General features: G+C 45.5%; 1 non-coding gene across 1 annotated transcript; it reads left to right on the top strand.

Moving 5' to 3' along the window:
* The first annotated feature begins 13,300 nt into the window (after nucleotides 1-13,300).
* Trnat-ugu lies at nucleotides 13,301-13,374 on the top strand. The gene has a single exon. It is a non-coding gene; the product is annotated as a tRNA-Thr (tRNA).
* Nucleotides 13,375-22,764: the final 9,390 nt, after the last annotated feature.

Below are 22,764 nucleotides of genomic sequence, written 5' to 3'. Positions count from 1 at the left end.
TTGAGAGAGAGAACGTGTAACTGGGCTCAAAGTAACCGGTTGGAGCAATCGGCGACTCGCTCGACATTCGAATAGGAGCGAAGCCACTATTCGACGATGTTGACAGGAATGGGCGAACGGTGGCCGAACACTGAATCAAGAAAGAAGCGGTCGACCTAGCCAGACGGCAGAACGTGAGGACTGAGCAGTCGCCAGAGAGGCACTCAGAGCCTCGGATTCATCGTTATCATCGATTCGGCGTGCAACTGGAGCTTCGGTGACCACAAGGACAGTTGATTGGCGACTTAGTGAAAGTAGGCTTAGGTCACGCCGGCAGGAGTGGCCGAGCGGTTCTAGGCGCTACAGTCTGGAACTGCGCGACCGCTACGGTCGCAGGTTCGAATCCTGCCTCGGGCATGGATGTGTGTAATGTCCTTATGTTATTTAGGTTTAAGTAGTTCTAAGTTCTAGGGGACTGATGACCTCGGAAGTTAAGTCCCATAGGGCTCAGAGCTATTTTTGAGCTTAGCTCATAGTGCCCCTTGTGACGACTACCATTGTACATGAATAAGCCCGTTCGTAATGATGTTGGGGACATTCGGCCTGGAACCTCACTGATTAGTTTAGAATGGTCTTTGGTGATGAGTCCCACTTTGAACTGAGCCATGATGACCAATGAAGAGGTGCTTGAGATGCTCCGGGCAGTGTTGGGATACCAACCTGACTGACGCCGCCAGACCGCCCTACAGCCAGGAGTGATGGTCTGGGGTGATCAGAGTAGAATTGTCTTCATTGATGAGTCCCACTTCGAACTGAGCCGTGATGAACAGCAAAGATGTGCCTTGAGACACCCCAGGCAACGGTGGGATACCAACCTGGCTGACGCAGCCAGACCATCCAACAGCCGGGAGTGATGGTCTGGGGTGATCAGAGTAGAATTGTCTTCATTGATGAGTCCCACTTCGAACTAAGCCGTGATGAACAGCAAAGATGTGCGTTGAGATACCCCAGGCAATGGTGGAATAACAACCTGACCGACGCCGCCAGACCGCCCTACAGCCAGGAGTGATGGTCTGGGGTGATCAGAGTAGAACTGCCTTCAGTGATGAGTCTCACTTCGAACTGAGCCGTGATGACCAGCAAAGACGTGCCTTGAGATACCCCAGGCAGTGTTGGGATACCAACCTGACTGACGCCGCCAGACCGTCCGACAGCCAGGAGTGATGGTCTCAGGTGCTATTTTGTTTCATAGCAAGACCTCTTTGGTTGTCAACCAAAGCACCATAACAGAACAGCGGTACGTCGACGATATTCTACACTCCGTTTTGATGCCCTTCATGGCAAGCCATCCTGGGCTTACATTTCAGCTAGGAAATGACCGTCTGCACACGGCGGGAATTTCTACTGCTTGTCTTCGTGCTTGCCAGACCCTACCTTGGCCAGCAACCAGTTGAGGGCGTTTGGCACATTACGGGCACAGCCCTCCAACCAGCTCGGGATTTTGACGATCTAAAGCGCCAGTGAGACAGAATCTGGCATGATATTCCTTAGGAAGACATTCAACAACTTTGTCAATCAATGCCAAATCGAATAACTGCTTGCATAAGGACAACGCGTTATTGACCTGTTCAATTCGTGAAGCTCTTTCTCTTGAATAAATCATCAGATTTTTCTGAGATTGTAGTCTTTTGTTTGTCTCTACATGTATATCATATCTACTGATTTGCTCCCCATTCGGATAATTCCTTCGTGGTGGGTCGTTTTTTTTCGTCTTATAGTGTAGTATCATGTTTCCCGCCCACATACCATTGGTTCCCTCCTCCCCTCTGTCTCCCTTCTTTAGCCTGTTCATCACATTCACCAGTTATTTTGCCCGTATAATATTGTAGTCTGTGCCAATACTCACTTGTGTATCATTTTTGGCCTGTACATTCTTATACTTTTAGCCTCCGAGTAGAAAGTAATATGAGATTTATTTGTTCATAGCTTCATTATGAATTTCATTAAGGGTGTGATTTTGTATAGATACGTGGTTGTAAAAGGTGATATATTTTTCGAAAAACAATCTTTGTACAGCCGTAAACTTTTGCTGATGTTGTGTGGACCATCTATTTAGCCTTACGTTGTCTGAGGATGACCTAGAGAGACAAAGATCGGTTGGCAACGAACAAAAAAATGAATATGATATTGCAACACCGGAACTATGTATTTAAGTTTTTAATACAACTTATATTGCAGATGATGGTGTCGTTTACAGTCTAGTGAAATCATCAGAAGATCACAACTAACTGCAAAATGATGTAGATAAGATATCTGGAAGGTACGAAAAGAAGCAATTGACCTTGAGCAATAAAAAGTGTGAGACCCTCCACGTGAGAGAGAATAAAAAAATCCATTAATCGAAATTTGACGGTATTTCGATTACACGACAAATAACACAGATTTAAAGGTTTTAGCTTCAACTAAATTCCGGACGATTACTATTATAAACAACGTGCATTGGATCCATTTCATAGAAGGAATGTGGGAAAGGCAAAACATGACTTCCTTTTATTGGCACAACACTCCTCTAAGGAGACTGGATACAGCACTCTTGGCCTCCATCTTCTGGAGTATTGCTGTGCGGTATCGAAAGTCATTCACTATTATTTGTACACTGGGCAAGCAGTAAAGGATTAGGAAATTCGGAAAAGATTTAAACTTCAGGGAGAAGAAATAAAAACTCTGAGGTTTGCCGATGACATTGTAATACTGCGAGTATCATACTCAGCAGAGGACTTGGAAGAGCGGTCGAATAGAATGGATAGCGTCTCGAAAAGAGGTTACAAGATGAATATTAACAAAAGTAAAACACGTACAATGGCATGTAGTAGATATAAATCAGGCGGTCTTGCGGATATTAGATTAGGAAATGAGACACTGAATATAGTAGACGATTTCGGTATTTGGAAAGCAAATAACAGATGATGGCCGAAGCAGAGAGTACAGAAAATGAAGACTGGCTTTAGAAACGAAAGCGTTTCTAGAAAAAGACGATTTTGTTAACACAGGCCACAAATATCAGTGTTATGAAGTCTTTTCTGAAGGTATTTGTATGGAGTGTAGCCATCCAAGTACGGAAGTGAAACGTGGACAATAAACAGTACAGACAACAGGAGGACAGAAGCTTTTGAAATGTGCTCCTACAGAAGAATGGTAAAGATTGGATGAATGGATCGTGTAACTAATGAGGAATGTGCCGAATCTCACAGGAGAGAAAATAAATTTATGGGACAACTTGAGTAATGTGAGGGATCAGGCATCAAGGACTTGTCAGTTTGGCACTGGAGGGAAGTGTGAGGGATAAAAATTGTACACAGATATCAGGGGATGAATACAGTGAGCATGTTCAAATGGATGTAGACGAGCCCAGATAGCCGCGCGCGTTTACACGTCGCTTCCCCGATTTGGTGAGACGCTCCGGCCAGGGCGAGATCGTATCCTCCCGGCGGATTTACGGGGGCTATTGTTTCTGCCACAATGGATGTTGTTTTTAGGTGGTTTACCACACATGACAAGGCGAATAACGGGTTGGTACCCATGTCTCGCATCAGTTACACGATTTGCAAACGTTCTTACGGTTTCACTTCTGATGACACTAGACACAGGCAGATGAGCTACACAAAAATTCCGTGCTGGGAGGGACGGGTAGCGAGAGAAATGGTTTCCGACCACACCCTATCACTAACATTGCCAAATCGAGATTAACTAACCGGTCCCATGAAGATATGGGATTAGAGGTTTGCACAGGATAAAGTAGTTATGGAGAGCTGCATCAAACCTGTCTTTGCACTGAAGACCACAAAAATACGGGATCCTTACTCATGAAAGTATTCACATTTTTCTTCAGGGGATTCTGTTTAAATTTTAGATGGTTTTTCATTAAGTATGAGGCTTTTTAAAATTTTAATGTACGATGTGCTTCAGGATGTGAAAATATCCAATACAACTTGCAGTTTCACCAGGCAGCGACTCAAGTTTTCTGAACGTTTAGAAATCATCACCAAAGTGGCAGATCAGTTCTGGGTGCTCATCGTCCGTTCACCAGAGAATTGTGTCACCATCACCGTTTATCTATTCAGGCTATACGCCGCAGTATGGCCAAGTTTGAGCGGGATTTCACTCTATACGACCAGAAGCAACCAAGAAGACAACGTAAGGCGTGAAGTAAGGCCAATATCACAGCAGCAGCGGCCGGTATTGAGGAAGAGCCGAAAACGTCAGTTTCAAGACGGCTATCTGGAATCTCAACTTGGCGAATTTTGCGAAAGGATTTGAGCCTTAATCCACCCAAAGTTGTACTGACTCAAAAGTAGACTCCTAAAATCACAGATCGCATATTGAGTTTTCTGACTGGGCCATACAACAGTACGGTGGAAACAATCATCTTCTCAGACGAGGGGCATTTTTGTCTTAGTGGCTTCGTCAATACGCAAAATTGTTCTTGTTGGAACGAGAAGAACCAACTAGGGCCACTGCATTCAGAAAAACTCACTGTATGGTACGGTTTATGGTGTAGTGTCGCCATTGGACATTATATTTTTCCAGATGATGAGAGGAGAACCGTTACCGTCAATGGCAACCGCGACATATCTACGTTACTCTGCTTGCTGTGGCCAGACCTTGAGACCATAGATATCGAAAACATGAGGTTCCAGTAGGACGGCGTTACGTGCCACACAGCTAATGCTACGTTCGATTTACTGAAGGAGAAATTCGGCGACCGGATTACCTGATGTGGATCTATGAATTGGCTGCCACGGTGGTTTAGCGCTTTTTTTTTTTTTTTTTTTTTTTGCGGGTCTACATCAAAGCCCAGGTCTATGCTGAGAACCGACAACTTGGAACATTTGGAGGTGAATATTCGTCAGGCTATCGCAGACATAACGCTGCAGATGTTAACAACTGAAGCCAATGTGGGCCGCCGGCCGAAGTGGCCGTGCGGTTAAAGGCGCTGCAGTCTGGAACCGCAAGACCGCTACGGTCGCAGGTTCGAATCCTGCCTCGGGCATGGGTGTTTGTGATGTCCTTAGGTTAGTTAGGTTTAACTAGTTCTAAGTTCTAGGGGACTAATGACCTCAGCAGTTGAGTCCCATAGTGCTCAGAGCCATTTGAACCATTTGAACCAATGTGTGCCTTAGTGTGTTCAAAGCCGTGGTGGACGTTTGGACGATATTACGTTCCGAACATAGTTGCAATCTCTAAGCTTCGAAATAAAGCATGATATAATTTGATATGTTGAGTGGTCTATTTTTTTCTATATTTTAAAAAAGTATCGCTATTAATGAAAGGCGTTTTATAAAGACACAATTTTCACTATTTAATTTAACCCAAAAATTTGGTCTATATTAAGCAACAGTCAGACCCGGAATAGCTGCTGGAATTTGGCTTTAGCAAGCCGTTTTCCGTCGTGGCAGCTTGTAAAAGTGATTCACTACTTCTTCTAGACCAACTGGAACACTGTGATGCACAGAGAACAGAGCAAGATCGCTAAGTCTATTTTGAGTTGTTTTATTTCTTAGATAGGTTTTTAACGATTTAAATTCGAAAATGTCTTTCTGTCGTTGCTATTGGAACTGACAGGGTGACTAGAATTTGGAGCAGATCAGTAATAAGTTGCATCTGTTGTATCATCAGGATGAGCTGGGAACCGGACGTCCAGAACCTGGTTACAGATGTAGGAATGTTCCACGACGCGTCACCGATACATTGCGCCCACGTGTGCAGCATTCCGTCGATAGTTCCATCTACACTCCTGGAAATGGAAAAAAGAACACATTGACACCGGTGTGTCAGACCCATCATACTTGCTCCGGACATTGCGAGAGGGCTGTACAAGCAATGATCACACACACGGCACAGCGGACACACCAGGAACCGCGGTGTTGGCCGTCGAATGGCGCTAGCTGCGCAGCATTTGTGCACCGCCGCCGTCAGTGTCAGCCAGTTTGCCGTGGCATACGGAGCTCCATCGCAGTCTTTAACACTGGTAGCATGCCGCGACAGCGTGGACGTGAACCGTATGTGCAGTTGACGGACTTTGAGCGAGGGCGTATAGTGGGCATGCGCGAGGCCGGGTGGACGTACCGCCGAATTGCTCAACACGTAGGGCGTGAGGTCTCCACAGTTCATCGATGTTGTCGCCAGTGGTCGGCGGAAGGTGCACGTGCCCGTCGACCTGGGACCGGACCGCAGCGACGCACGGATGCACGCCAAGACCGTAGGATCCTACGCAGTGCCGTAGGGGACCGCACCGCCACTTCCCAGCAAATTAGGGACACTGTTGCTCCTGGGGTATCGGCGAGGACCATTCGCAACCGTCTCCATGAAGCTGGGCTACGGTCCCGCACACCGTTAGGCCGTCTTCCGCTCACGCCCCAACATCGTGCAGCCCGCCTCCAGTGGTGTCGCGACAGGCGTGAATGGAGGGACGCATGGAGACGTGTCGTCTTCAGCGATGAGAGTGGCTTCTGCCTTGGTGCCAATGATGGTCGTATGCGTGTTTGGCGCCGTGCAGGTGAGCGCCACAATCAGGACTGCATACGACCGAGGCACACAGGGCCAACACCCGGCATCATGGTGTGGGGAGCGATCTCTTACACTGGCCGTACACCACTGGTGATTGTCGAGGGGACACTGAATAGTGCACGGTACATCCAAACCGTCATCGAACCCATCGTGCTACCATTCCTAGACCGGCAAGGGAACTTGCTGTTCCAACAGGACAATGCACGTCCGCATGTATCCCGTGCCACCCAACGTGCTCTAGAAGGTGTAAGTCAACTACCCTGGCCAGCAAGATCTCCGGATCTGTCCCCCATTGAGCATGTGTGGGACTGGATGAAGCGTCGTCTCACGCGGTCTGCACGTCCAGCACGAACGCTGGTCCAACTGAGGCGCCAGGTGAAAATGGCATGGCAAGCCGTTCCACAGGACTACATCCAGCATCTCTACGATCGTCTCCATGGGAGAATAGCAGCCTGCATTGCTGCGAAAGGTGGATACACACTGTACTAGTGCCGACATTGTGCATGCTCTGTTGCCTGTGTCTATGTGCCTGTGGTTCTGTCAGTGTGATCATGTGATGTATCTGACCCCAGGAATGTGTCAATAAAGTTTCCCCTTCCTGGGACAATGAATTCACGGTGTTCTTATTTCAATTTCCAGGAGTGTAGCTTTCCGCAATGAGACCTGATTCAAATGGCTGAATCTGTTCAACAGGAGTACGAGTACATACCCGTCGGCGGGGCTTTGCTGTACCTTAGAATGAGCATCTCTAAACTTGGCACAGATACTGCCTGTAGTATCAAAACTGCGCAGAAAGGCCTCCTGAGCGCCATATGTTAGCCAATGACGGTTATAAGTAGACTACGGATCTTTAGGTCGTAAAAAAGTGTGTTTTAGGCACCTAAAATAATCTCCTTCAGTAGTTCATTTAGGCTATATAAAACCTAAAATAGGCTCTAATAAAAATGATGCAGAAAAAATTACAATAAATTAAAATACACAGTATTGACATTATGAACATCTTATTAGTCATTAAAACAAGGAGAATGAATATTTACACAGTTACAGAGCACAGCAATCTACAACCTTAATGTTGAACATAACTCCAAATATTTCTGAGTTCCTGCAAGATAAAGATCTCCGTAAAAAAGATGTGGCAGTGGTTTAATTAATACATTCGCAGTTTCACATATTCTGACCATAGTTGGCTCCACAATAAATAACCAAAATCTTTTCTAGGTTTTCTAGTGAAAAACTGTGGCGCTTGTCAGTCAGAATCAATTTATACGCTGAAAAAGAACGTTCTACATCAACAGATGTAGCCACACACCGTTGGGTGGCTTGCGGAGTATATAGATGTAGATGTAGGGGCGTACTTCATTTTCGGCACATGTTGGACAGGAATGCTGCAGTCTGGAGAGCTGAATTTTCCACTAAGTATGTCGGCAGCTGCATACAACTCCTTCAGGCCAGTGTTCTTCTGCAAAACCGTTTGCATTTTTGGCCGTACTTTTTCCCCTCTCGTACTTCACCTGGCGCTTCATTAATTTTCATTTTGACTTCTTCAAGCAAAGAAATATTGTCGTAGATAGGTCTCCCTGAGCCTTCTAATTGTGAAATTATTCTTGCCATAAATGTGTAGTGGGCCCTAGTGTAAGATAAGTCCCGTTTTAAAGAAGAATCTTTGAGTAACTCCTTTGCTGCAGTTACGGATGCAGCATCCTCCGGTATATTTTCAACCACCTTCTGGACAGCTGAGAGATGCGTACTATAGTATTCTGCTGCTATCAGCCACGTGCCCCAGCGTGTGACAACAGGATCTGGCGGCAATGGGACATCTGGAAGATGTTCTTTGAATGCCTGTATTCTTGATGGTACCTTAACAAAAATTTTCTTCACCATAGATATTACTTTATTTATTTTAGGAAATTGTAGCCTTACTTGCTCTGCTATGCGGTTGATCCCATGCACTACACAAGTTAGGTGCAGCATCAATGGGTAGAATACTTTTAATAGGTGAAACGCTGCTATCATATATGCAGCAGCATCAGTGACGGCCAGGAGCACCTTATTCTCATCCACTCCGTTTGGGTATAGCACCTTAAGCCCATTGATAACAAACTGTGCTATTGTTTGTTAGTTAGTTTTTGCAAGCTGTTTTGAGTAAATCAAATGAGCCCTGGATGGAGCATCTGGATCTAGCTTGCCAATAATCAGATTTGCAATGTAACGGCCAAGACTGTCAGTAGTTTCATCCACGGAAATCCATATACAAGATTCTCGGATTCTGTGCAATGCAGCATTGTAAACTGAATCCACATAATTCTTACGTAAAGTTGACTCTGCAGGAATAGACTGATGGCATTACTTCTCAAGAAAACCTCTGAAAATAGGGTTTTCTAGTTTCCGAAAGTGGATGTTTGCTGCTACAAGTGCATGACACAAATCACTGCAGAACTTGTTTTTTTTTCGGAGGATTCACCAGACTTATTGGTTAAAAGAGTTTGCTTCAATTTTGACTTTCGTTCAACATTAGCTTTATGTGCGATTCCATCTGCTTGCTGAGTTAAGTGAGATTTATTAACACTCGAAACCTAATACGAGAGAAAAGGGGCATGCAGTTTAGAATCGCATATAAAGAGTATTTCGTATTACTAAGGCACAGCGATAAAAAAGAATCCTAAGTGACAGAAAAATAAGAAATCTAAGAAAAACATCAACTAACCTCCTTGTTGCATACTTGGCAGAAAATAATTTTTCCATCTGTTGTAAAATGCGGAAAATCTTGCAGCCACTGCCTTATATAAGTGGACCTTGAACTAGCTCTTTTCGGCATGGCGTAGTAATCTCACACAGAAACTAGAATTTATTTTGCACTTAGAACGTCAGTAACACTTAACACGTCGGTCGCTACACAATGTACTGATTTGTGTTCGCTGGGAAAAAGTGAACGATGACCTGTTTTTTTTTTCCTTTTACTGCGATCATGGGAGCGTAGGGGAAGTACCGTACTCGTTGCTGGACATATGGCACCTGACAGATGGCCGCCCCTTCTGAACAAGCGAATGGAATATACCGGTGCTTCAGATGAAAACATCTCACTACTGGCAAAATCTTTTTCGAACCGTAAAATTCACGTATAATAACTTTCACGAAACAGAGTAGTTTGATAGGACTGCCTTTAGACAGCAGCGAGAAAATGCGCGAAGAGCAGTAATTTAGCTATAGAGGGCGTCTACGATTAACATTGTGATTTTTTAATCCATGCTCAGCTTAAGGCCTATGAAACTGTTTCTTTGCGAAAATACACAGCTGGCCAGAATCCTACGAAGGAAATATTTTCAAATATAACATTTAGTACTCCCACGTTCGATTCTAATGTGTAACACAAATCTTCGACCGGTTCCCATTCGCTCACCAAAGTTAAGCAGTGTCGCGCTCGGCGCGTACTTGGATGGATGACCATTCAACCGTGCCGAGTGCTGCTGATACTAAGGCAAGCAAAGGAATTGTAAACAGTCTCTAACGACCTTCGTCTTCGACGAGACGTAAAGCCCTAAGTTTACTTCCTTTTTCTAATCTTCTAAAACACAAGAACTCTATGTCAGTATATATACCAAGATGGTATACAGGGTGTTACAAAAAGGTGCGGCCAAACTTTCAGGAAACATTCCTCACACACAAAGAAAGAAAATATGTTATGTGGACATGTGTCCGGAAACGCTTACTTTCCACGTTAGAGCTCATTTTATTACTTCTCTTCAAATCACATTAATCATGGAATGGAAATACACAGCAACAGAACGTACCAGCGTGACTTCAAACACTTTGTTACAGGAAATGTTCAAAATGTCCTCTGTTAGCGAGGATACATGCATCCACCCTCCGTCGCATGGAATCCATGATGCACTGATGCAGCCCTGGAGAATGGCGTATTGTATCACAGCCGTCCACAATACGAGCACGAAGAGTCTCTACATTTGGTACCAGGGTTGCGTAGAGAAGAGCTTTCAAACGCTCCTATAAATGAAAGTCAAGAGGGTTGAGGTCAGGAGAGCGTGGAGGCCATGGAATTGGTCCGCCTCTACCAATTCATCGGTCACCGAATCTGTTGTTGAGAAGCGTACGAACACTTCGACTGAAATGTGCAGCAGCTCCATCGTGCATGAACCACATGTTGTGTCGTACTTGTAAAGGCACATGTTCTAGCAGCACAGGTAGAGTATCCCGTACGAAATCATGATAACGTGCTCTATTGAGCGTAGGTGGAAGAACATGGGGCCCAATCAAGACATCACCAACGATGCCTGCACAAACGTTCACAGAAAATCTGTGTTGATGACGTGGTTGCACAATTGCGTGCGGATTCTCGTCAGTCCACAGATGTTGATTGTGAAAATTCACAATTTGATCACGTTGGAATGAAGCCTCATCCGTAAAGAGAACATTTGCACTGAAATGAGGGTTGACACATTGTTGGATGAACCATTCGCAGAAGTGTACCCGTGGAAGCCAGTCAGCTGCTGATAGTGCCTGCACACGCTATACATGGTACGGAAACAACTGGTTCTCCCGTAGCACTCTCCATACAGTGGCGTGGTCAACGTTACCTTGTACAGCAGCAAATTCTCTGACGCTGACATTAGGGTTATCGTCAACTGCACGAAGAATTGCCTCGTCCATTGCAGGTGTCCTCGTCGTTCTAGGTCTTCCCCAGTCGCGAGTCATAGGCTGGAATGTTCCGTGCTCCCTAAGACGCCGATCAAGTGCTTCGAACGTCTTCCTGTCGGGACACCTTCGTTCTGGAAATCTGTCTCGATACAAAGGTACCGCGCCACGGCTATTGCCCCGTGCTAATCCATACATCAAATGGGCATCTGCCAACTCCGCATTTGTAAACATTGCACTGACTGCAAAACCACGTTCGTGATGAACACTAACCTGTTGATGCTACGTACTGATGTGCTTGATGCTAGTACTGTAGAGCAATGAGTCGCATGTCAACACAAGCACCGAAGTCAACATTACCTTCCTTCAATTGGGCCAACTGGCGGTGAATCGAGGAAGTACAGTACATACTGACGAAACTAGAATGAGCTCTAACATGGAAATTAAGCGTTTCCGGACACATGTCTACATAACATCTTTTCTTTATTTGTGTGTAAGGAATGTTTCCTGAAAGTTTGGCCATACTTTTTTGTAACACCCTGTATATAGTATATGCTAGGGCAGTTCAATAAGTAATGCAACACATTTTTTTTTCTGAAACAGGGGTTGTTTTATTCAGCATTGAAATACACCAGGTTATTCCCCAATCTTTTAGCTACACGACACTATTTTTCAACGTAATCTCCATTCAATGCTACGGCCTTACGCCACCTTGAAATGAGGGCCTGTATGCCTGCACGGTACCATTCCACCGGTCGATGTCGGAGCCAACGTCGTACTGCATCAATAACTTCTTCATCATCCGCGTAGTGCCTCCCACGGATTGCGTCCTTCATTGGGCCAAACATATGGAAATCCGACGGTGCGAGATCGGGGCTGTAGGGTGCATGAGGAAGAACAGTCCACTGAAGTTTTGTGAGCTTCTCTCGGGTGCGAAGACTTGTGTGAGGTCTTGCGTTGTCATGAAGAAGGAGAAGTTCGTTCAGATTTTTGTGCCTACGAACACGCTGAAGTCGTTTCTTCAATTTCTGAAGAGTAGCACAACACACTTCAGAGTTGATCGTTTGACCATGGGGAAGGACATCGAACAGAATAACCCCTTCAGCGTCCCAGAAGACTCTAACCATGACTTTACCGGCTGAGGGTATGGCTTTAAACTTTTTCTTGGTAGGGGAGTGGGTGTGGCGCCACTCCATTGATTGCCGTTTTGTTTCAGGTTCGAAGTGATGAACCCATGTTTCATCGCCTGTAACAATCTTTGACAAGAAATTGTGACCCTCAGCCACATGACGAGCAAGCAATTCCGCACAGATGGTTCTCCTTTGCTCTTTATGGTGTTCGGTTAGACAACGAGGGACCCAGCGGGAACAAATCTTTGAATATCCCAACTGGTGAACAATTGTGACAGCACTACCAACAGAGATGTCAAGTTGAGCACTGAGTTGTTTGATGGTGATCCGTCGATCATCTCGAACGAGTGTGTTCGCACGCTCCGCCATTGCAGGAGTCACAGCTGTGCACGGCCGGCCCGCACGCGGGAGATCAGACAGTCTTGCTTGACCTTGCGGCGATAATGACACACGCTTTGCCCAACGACTCACCGTGCTTTTGTCCACTGCCAGATCACCGTAGACATTCTGCAAGCGCCTATGAATATCTGAGATGCCCTGGTTTTCCGCCAAAAGAAACTCGATCACTGCCAGTTGTTTGCAACGCACATCCGTTACAGACGCTATTTTAACAGCTCCGTACAGCGCTGCCACCTGTCGGAAGTCAATGAAACTATACAAGACGAAGCGGGAATGTTTGAAAATATTCCACAAGAAATTTCCGGTTTTTTCAACCAAAATTGGCCGAGGAAAAAAATGTGTTGCATTACTTATTGAACTGCCCTCGTAGTTCAGGCTCACCGGCCACTTGACCATTTTTTTCTTCTGTGCGAATGCACAGACAGTGCCCGAACTCTTACGGGAATCGGCAACGCGCCGCGAGTAATGAGTATAATGGGCAGGGGCACTACAATGTAGTGTGGGACAATACGTTGAGAATGTGGGTTTCGCGGGAGGCGTGCCAGAGATAAATCCCTGCAGTCGCGCTTTCCTGTGTGTCCTCGGTGGCTCAGATGGATAGAGCGTCTGCCATGTAAGCAGGAGATCCCGGGTTCGAGTCCCGGTCGGGGCACACATTTTCATCTGTCCCCGTTGACGTATGTCAACGCCTGTAAGCAGCTAAGGGTGTTCATTTCATTGTAATTTCATTCTAACGAGCTGCATGGTCACCGATGGTAACTGTTCTTTCGGACATGTCAGAAAAAACAGATACCATCTTGGTGTATATATATATATATATATATATCTTCTTCTGTGCGAATGCACAAACAGTGACCCGAACTCTTACGGGAATCGGCAACGCGCTGCGAGTAATGAGTATAATGGGCGGGGGCACTACGAATGTAGTGCGGGACAATACGTTGAGAATGTAGGTTTCGCGAGAGGCGTGTCAGAGATAAATCCCTGCAGTCGCGCTTTCCTCTGTGTCCTCGGTGGCTCAGATGGATAGCCGGCACGGTAGCTCAGCGTGTTCGGTCAGAGGGATTAGCGACCCTCTGTAATGAAAAACTGAGTGAACGGATCAACGAACAACCTGAACTGGTGTCATCGGACGTCCGCCACGAAAAAATTCAACGAACAATGTAGAACAAAATGAGATAAAAAAATGGATAGAGCGTCTGCCATGTAAGCAGGAGATCCCGGGTTCGAGTCCCGGTCGGGGCACGCATTCTCATCTGTCCCCGTTGACGTATGTCAACGCCTGTAAGCAGCTAAGGGTGTTCATTTCATTGTAATTTCACTCTATGTCAGATTAAAGAAATAGGTAATTTTTATTATTTTGATGCCGAAATAGGCAAAATTAGGCGTCAACGTCGAAATACGCAATTTTAGGTCCTAGAGAACTAACGGGATTCAGTTTAGTTAGTCATGAAACGCATAAGTACCAACTTATATGCAAATTGGAGCTTAGGAAAAAAAAATAGGTTTTAACCTAAAGACCCGTGATCTATTTTTTACATATGAATAACAAAACACCTGTAAAGAGTATTTGTTATTAACAGGGATAGTGGTATAAAAAAATAAAAAAAGACGGAAGTGTTAGGTAAATACGAAACATGAGCGCATATCAACTAGGCACCTTGCTGCACGCTGGGCAGAAAATATTTTTTTTCCCATCTGTCGTATAGTGTGGAAAAACTTGGAGCCACTGTCTTACATGATGAAATAGGCACTTTTTAGGATATTAAAGCCGAAATAGGCAAAAATAGGCACTAACGTCGAAATAGGCTTTTTTAGGTCCTATAGAATATCGTTAAGTATAAATAGTCATGAAACGCATAAGTACAAATTTTTATGCAAATAGGAACTCAGGAACAAAATAGGTTTTTACCTAAAATCCGCGGTCTAGTTATAAGTCAATCACTAACACTATAGCACATCAGTGTGCGTATATTGCACCCTTGTGCCACTGAACACAATCTTCAAAAAAATGTTCAAATGTGTGTGAAATCTTATGGGACTTAACTGCTAAGGTCATCAGTCCCTAAGCTTACACACTACCTAACTTAAATCACCCTGAGCACAAACACACCCCGAGGGAGGACTCGAACCTCCGCCGGAACCAGCCACGCAGCCTATGACTGCAGCGCCTGAGACCGCTCGGTTGACCATTGGGAAAAAACCCGAAGCAACTACCATGGTTTCCCTACAACAATACAAGAAATATCGTTACAAAACAGATGAGTGTTATTTGTTTGAACGGCTTTATTTCGAGTGCCTAGCTAGTGTGTGCAGTGGTTGGGACACTGGACTCCCAGCGGAAAGAAGTGGGGACACAGACGACAGTACTGCCATTCTGATTCTTCAGCTTTCGCATATGTGCTCGATGGGATTTAAGTCGGAGGAATGTTCAGACGAGTTTATCCGGCGAATATCCACTCGCTGTAAGAGCTCCTTCACCTGCTGTTGTCGCGCGGAATACCCGCACGGTCTTGGGCGCCTTGAAACGGTTCGCGCGTCTCCTCCCCCCCGCCCCCCCCCCCTTCCTTCGGAGGTTCGAGTCCTCCCTCGGGCATGGGTGTGTGTGTGTGTGTGTGTGTGTGTGTGTGTGTGTGTGTGTGTATTGTCCTTAGCGTAAGTTATGATCTCAGCAGTTTGGTCCCATAGTCCTTACCACAAGTTTCGAAAATTCACCTGTTGTTCGATGCGGTCGCGCACTGTCATCGATAAAAATGAAGCCAGCGTCGAATACAGACGTACATGGGGAAGGAGTATAGTGTCACAATAACGGTGACCGGTGAATGTACCGTGTTCAAAGATATGGAGATCAATACCCCCTCTCCTCTTGGAACGTTATGGCTTCCCGCATCATAACACCTGGACCACCAAAACCGTCATATTCGCCAATGTTCCCTGGTGCATTACGCGTTCCAAACTCTGGCCATATGAGGGTACGTCCAGAATCACCACTGAGACTGAATCTGCTCTCACCGGAGAAGAGCATGCGACTCCACCCTTTGTAGTCCAGTCCCCGTCCTCTTGGCACAATCTTCAAGGGTGGTGCATTTTTTTCCGATAGTGTGGAAACAAAATCTTTACATCTGTCTTTAAGCGAAATACAGATGAAATTGTTCTGAATTCTTTTGATTTATGAGAGATACAAAGTTTGGAAAATAATTAAATGAGTCTCAGACTTGGGGATTAGTCAAAGATTAAAATCACTGTGCTGTCCGTGAAGAGATATGATGATGACTAGCTAAATTATATCCCAGCCAACAAGAGACGAGAATGATCGTATGTTCTGGACACAGGAGAGATTTGCGCTTGCTCATGGCAGGAGTTGTGATAGAGCTTTAGTAAAGTGAGGACCTGTTGCTCGGTGTTCTAGTAGATTTGCAAGCATGTTGTAATTCGCCTTTGCTTGGATAATTAGTGATTCAGTAACTAATGTGAGACGTCGTAAACGATATAGCCGGAAGTTTTGTATTTAACAAAATAAATGTCACTTTTCCTGTGGGCTAAAAAAATTCGTGTGGAATGATTTGCAGTCGTATTTCAGACATTGAGATTACTCACTCTTTCAGTACGCCCATGTCCTTACCAGACTAGATTAACGAGGTACAAAAGAAAGTTCAAAGAGGTTCGTTAGCTCGTTTAGTATTGTCGTAAATTAGGTAGCGAGCGTCAGAGATATAATACGCGAGCTGAAATAGCAATGACTAAAACAAAAGCGTTTTTCAAAATGGTTCAAATGGCTCTGAGCACTATGGGACTCAACTGCGGAGGTCATTAGTCCCCTAGAACTTAGAACTAGTTAAACCTAACTAACCTAAGGACATCACAAACATCCGTGCCCGAGGCAGGATTCGAACCTGCGACCGTAGCGGTCTTGCGGTTCCAGACTGCAGCGCCTTTAACCGCACGGCCACTTCGGCCGGCAGCGTTTTTCAGTGCGGTGACATCTTTTCATTAAATTTCAAACACCAGCCTTTCCTCTGAATACCAAAATATTTTGATGACTCCCGTCTACACAGGGAAAACTGACCATCATAATGAAATAAGAGAGCTCGAATGTAAGGATTTAGATGTTCATTTTTCTCAGAAGCTGTTCGTGAGTGAAACAGCGGATAAATAGTCTAAAACTGATTCTATGAAGCATCTGCCAAACACTTAAGTATCAACTGCAGCGTAATCACGCAGATGAAGATGTAGCAAACGGAGCCAAGTGACGATGCTCTGGGCTTGCGTTTAGGATGAGCGCGGTTTACCCATTTTCAAGAAATCTGTACGAGAAACAAAGGTAAACTATGTAAATACAATGCCCTGTAAAACTTAAGGACGAACCAGATAAAGTAAAATGACATTTTAACTAATCAGTGGAAATGAATGAAAGTGCGGGAGCCTATTGCCAGAAGTGTCTTAGTCGTGCACAAAAATGAAATGATCGTATGGCGTTGTTGGCCGGGAGGCCGCCGAATCGCAAGTCCTTTTCAGTTGACGCCACTTCTGCGACTTGCGAGTCAATGATGACGAAGAACGCACAACACCCAGTCATCACGAGGCAGAGAAAATCCCTGACCCCGCCGGGAATCGAACCCGGGACCCCGCGCGCGCAGGAAGCAAGATCGCTACCGCAAGACCATGAGCTGCGGGCGGTCGGGCACAGAGAGCTGAGTGTCATATTGCCTGAGGTCAGCGCGGCTACAGCGCCTTATGGGGCTCTACCCGCAACGCGAGGCAGTTGAAGGAACGGAAAAAAAACAGCGTGTGTCAATGAGTGAGCAGTTGCGGTGCACTGAGGTGGTGTTCTACACTATAACATGGCCCGGAGACAATATACGGATGACTTCAGACAAGGAAGAACCAGAGTTAAACTGGGAGAAGGACGAAATTTGGCGTTGTTCACAGCATAGTTTCCTGTGCACGGGGAGTGTTCGGAACCACAGGCACCGCTGCACGAAGGGGAGGAGTTGATCGACCACTGTCAACTACAGCAGCAGATGACTGCTGCATTGTACAACGGGCAATTGCAACCACGTTTAACAGGACTACAAGGCAGTGGAACGGCGACAGCATGGGGTTGTCTATTTTCCAACGCCGAGTACCCTGTATTCCGTTGAGACCTGCATATCGGTGACACCGTTCACGACGGTGCCAAGATGACGGGGACTGGACTACAAAGGGTGGAGTCGCATGCTCTTCTCCGGTGAGAGCAGATTCAGTCTCAGTGGTGATTCTGGACGCACCCTCATATGGCGAGAGTTTGGAACGCGTAATGCACTAGGGAACATTGCGAATATGACAGTTTTGGTGGTCGAGGTATTATGATGCGGGAAGCCATAACGTTCCATGGGGGGAGGGAGGTATTGATCTCCATATCTTTGAACACGGTACATTCACCGGTCACCGTTATTGTGACACTATACTCCTTCCCATGTGCGTCTGTATTCGACGCTGACTTCAATTTTATCGATGACAGTGCGCGACCGCATCGAACAGCAGGTGAATTTTGGAAATTTGTTTACTACAATCGGACCAAACTACTGAGGTCATCGGTCCCTAGGCTAATTAATCTAACTTACGCTAAGGACAACACACACACCCACCCATGCCCGAGGGAGGACTCGAACCTCCGACGGGGGGAGCCGCGCGAACCATGAGAAGACGCCCCAGACCACGCGGTTACAACCGCGTGGCAACAGCAGGGGAAGAAGCTCTTTCCTCGAGAGGATATTCGCCGGATAAACTGGCCTGACCGTTTCTCCGACTTAAATCCCATCGAGCGCATATACGAAAGCTGAAGAATCAGAATGGCCGTACTGTCGTCTGTGTCCCCCCTTCTTTCCGCTGGGAGTCCAGTGTCCCAACCACTGCACACACTAGCTAGGCACTCAAAATAAAGCCGATCCAACAAATAACATTCATTTGTTTTGTAACGATATTTCTTGTATTGTTGTAGAGAAAGCATGGTAGTTGCTTCGGATTTTTTTCCCCAATGGCCAGTTTCTCTGCGGAAGCTACGTAGACATCGCTTAGGGTGCACAGAAGTTAAAACTGGTTCTGAAACACCGCCTCACCTGCGGGAGTAGTGTGGTCTATATGATTTCGATGTTAACCTGCGGAAGTGTTTTCACCATGTCAGGTAAGCAGCAATCTGTTACGTGGTTAATACACTACTTTTGCTAATATTACTTACCTCTTCCACACTTTATTTCACTATCAAGTCCACAAGAAAACCTTGATATCGTAAGTAGTTAATTGTGGTCTTCCACGTACTCAGCAAAGTTGTTCTTTTCATTTAATGCACTATACTTAAATAACAGAGTGGGTCGTCTTGCTCTGGTTCAAATGGCTCTGAGCACTATGGGACTTAACTTCTGAGGTCATCAGTCCCCTAGAACTTAGAACTACTTAAGCCTAACTAACCTAATGACATCACACACATCCATTCCCGAGGCAGGATTCGAACCTGCGACCGTAGCGGTCGCGCGGCTCCAGACTGTAGCGCCTAGAATCGCTTGGCCACTTCGGCCGGCCGTCTTGCTCTGGCGCTCCGAGTTTTGCTCTAATCTGTACTCGCTGTGTTGACTCCTATCGTAATTTTCATCATCCATTTCAGTATAACGATGAGCAACCACTGCCTGTGCTGTGACTATCATACAGTTATTCAAGTCCCAAATACGGTATCTGATAAAAAAAGTATCCGCACACCTATTAGTGTAAATTAACACAGGTAGTGGCGACTCTTCGTCTTTATGACGGCTTGAACTCTGCTGGAGACACTGTCAGTGAGTTGTCTGAATGTCTCTGGAAGAATGGCAGACCATTCTCTCTCAACAGCCGAAACCAGGGCAGGTAGTGATGTTGGACAGTGGAGTCCATAGCGACGGCGATGCTGTGACTCAATCCAGAGGTGTTCCACTGGGTTAATATTGGGACTCTAGGCAGGCCAGTTCATTTAAAGATTTTGTAGTTGAGATACCATTGCCTTACAGATGCCGATTTAAGACGAACTAGATTCTCGTGCCGATGCAGTCATCATCTCCGAACTGTTCTCTACTGTAAGCGATACGCAATCCTGTAAAATGTGTTCACATCCTTCTGCATTTAACAGTTTTCCTAGCATAGTAGGGGCACCTCTCAACAACGAGTAGTTCGCCTTCCGTAATGTTCGCACATGCGTTGACAATGCGCTAGCGCATGTTGTCAGGCGTTGTCGGTGGATCACGATAGCAAATATTCTTCAACTTTCCCCACAGAACGAAATCCGGGGACGTCAGATTCGGTGAATGTGCGGGCCATAGGATGGTGCTTCGACGACCAATCCACCTGTCATCAAATATACTATTCAATACCGCTCAACCGCACGCGAGATATGTGCCGGACATCCATCATGTTGGGAGTACATCGCTATTCTGTCATGCAGTGAAACATCTTGTAGTAACATCGGTAGAACATTACGGAGGAAAACAGCGTACATTGCACCATTTAGATTGCCATCGATAAAATGGGGGCCTATTATCCTTCCTCCCATAATGCCGCACCATATATTAACCCGCCAACGTCGCTAATGTTCCACTTTTCGCAGCCATCGTGGATTTTCCGTTGCCCAATAGTGCATATTATGCCGGTTTACGTTATCGTTGTTGGTGAATGACGCTTCGTTGCTAAATAGCACGCGTGCAAAAAATCTGTCATCGTCCCGTAATTTCTCTTGTGCCCAGTGACAGAACTGTACACGACGTTCAAAGTCGTTGCCATGCAATTCCTGGTGCATGGAAATATGGTACGGGTGCAATCGATGTTGATGTAGCATTCTAAACACCGACGTTTTTGACATTCCCGGTACTCGCGCATTTTGTCTGCTACTGATGTGCGGATTAGCCGCGACAGCAGCTAAAACACCTGCTTGGGCGTTATCATTTCTTGCAGTCGTGGTTGACGTTTCACATGTGGCTGAACACTTCCTGTTTCCTTAAATAATGTAACTATCCGGCGAACTGTCTGGACACTTGGATGATGTCGTCCGGGATACCGAGCAGCATACATAGCACATGCCCGTTGCGCATTTTTATCACAATAGCCATACATGAACACGACATCGACCTTTTCCGCAATTTGTAAACGGTCTATTTCAACACGGTTAATGTATCACGAAGCAAATACCGTCCGCACTGGCGGAATGTTACGTGATACTACGTACTTATACGTTTGTGACTATTACAGCACCATCTATCACCAAGCGAAAAAAGTGGTCCAACTAAAACATTCATATTTCTTTACGTACTACACGAATATGTAATAAAAATTGGGGGTTCCTATTTAAAAAAACGCAGTTGATATCCGTTTGACAGCGCCATCTAGCAGCCCAGCCTTTGGCCATCTGGTTTCCCCCTTGAAGCTAGACGAGTTTCGTTCTTTGTAGTTTTTTCGTTTGATGCTTATTTCGTGAGAGATTTATCCCGGTCACTATATCATTGGACCACCCTGTATATACAAGAATCAGAGATAATTTTCTTTGCTGGCTAGGCACGAATTACAATCAGGCTTAGTGGAAAGAATTTCAACACTTGAAAATGTAAACAAAATTTTCTTTCAAATTGCAGGTGGACTTTTACCGAACTCAGATAAAACTCAGTACAAGCAGCCCTGTTCTGTCCAACACCTAACCGCATCATTAGAAATAAAGGATGAGGATGAATCATTAAATGAAAATGACCTACATTCTTAGGTGTTTATGCTAATAGTAAACTCGGTTATTTTAAAGCCACGTGTAATACATATTCTTAAACGTCTAAGTTTTCCAGTATTTGCCTTAAGGGTAATGGTGGGTCCTGTGGATGAAAATGTCAAAACACTGACTTATATTTCATCTTTTCTTAATTTTTTCTCACTTACAGTTTTGCCTTTAATGTTCGAGTACAACTCGTTGTGGCCAATGTGCCGAGTAGGATCACCTTTTCGGTAGAGATTATTTGTTGCCGCCAATCATTCTGATCAACAAGCCAAGGAGCGTCGCTCTGAACATCCAGCAGGGAGCAGTGGAGACGGGGAGGATCACACGTTGTTTAGTGCTGGCAGTTGCTGGAACGTCGGACCGAGTCAGGACGATCCTTCTGGCTCCGGCTTTTAACTAGCTATGACGCGAACCCTTTCTTCTTGTAACACCCCACACGTCACTTATCTGGTTTTGGTGTGTGTTCACCCCAGGTAATTGACTAACAGGTCAACAGAGAGTGCAAAACTGCCGCAATGTCGGATAACGCAAAGAAAGTAATAAGGCCCTGTGACTCCTGATTGAACTGCGGTGGCAGTGTTGACATTAATTGGTTCAGAATTGATCCCTTTTAATTAAAAGGGGTGCACATTGATGTTATTTTAAGCTATCGAACACCGGATGCAAATGTTGAACATAAAATTAATTAAGAAAGTGACTTGGGATTTCAACTACTTGATTGAAAACAGATGCAGTCGATTAGCACAGATTTATTTTAACTCACGACCTTCAATCATCACATTACATGACTCTCCTAACAGGTAGTGGTAATAAATTGCGTATGCGTGGAGTAAAGCGCAATAAATCAAAAGTAATTCCTATCGACTGACCCAGGCGTAATGCGAAGTGCGAGAAGAATTCTACAATACATGGCCCATGAAACCCTCATGGAAACTTTGCCGACGTGATCCAACCAATTAATCAGTGGCCGGAGCGGGCGCAATATCACCGAATTCAGTGTGGCGGAGCGGTGTCGTGCGGACGTCGGCCGACCTCGTGGTGCTGCAAAGCTGCGCTCGTCTATTCACTCCTAGCTATCTTGCTCAGTACATAGCTGAACCAAAACTTCCTATCTCCAAGCTCAATCGTTCCATTTGCTAAGTCCTAAACTGCAGAGATACTCACTCTTTCTCAGGCAAGCTGAGTAAAGAATGCCACGTCCACACTCTAGACAAGCTGGGAACGGAAGACCACTACGGAGACTTCTCCCAGTCCGCTCTTCGCCTCAGTTTCCCCTCCAGCAAA

This window comes from Schistocerca americana, chromosome 4 (assembly GCF_021461395.2).
Source record: "Schistocerca americana isolate TAMUIC-IGC-003095 chromosome 4, iqSchAmer2.1, whole genome shotgun sequence".
NCBI lineage: Eukaryota > Metazoa > Arthropoda > Insecta > Orthoptera > Acrididae > Schistocerca > Schistocerca americana.
Note: the sequence above shows the minus strand (reverse complement) of the source record. Positions and strands in the feature narration are given on the sequence as shown.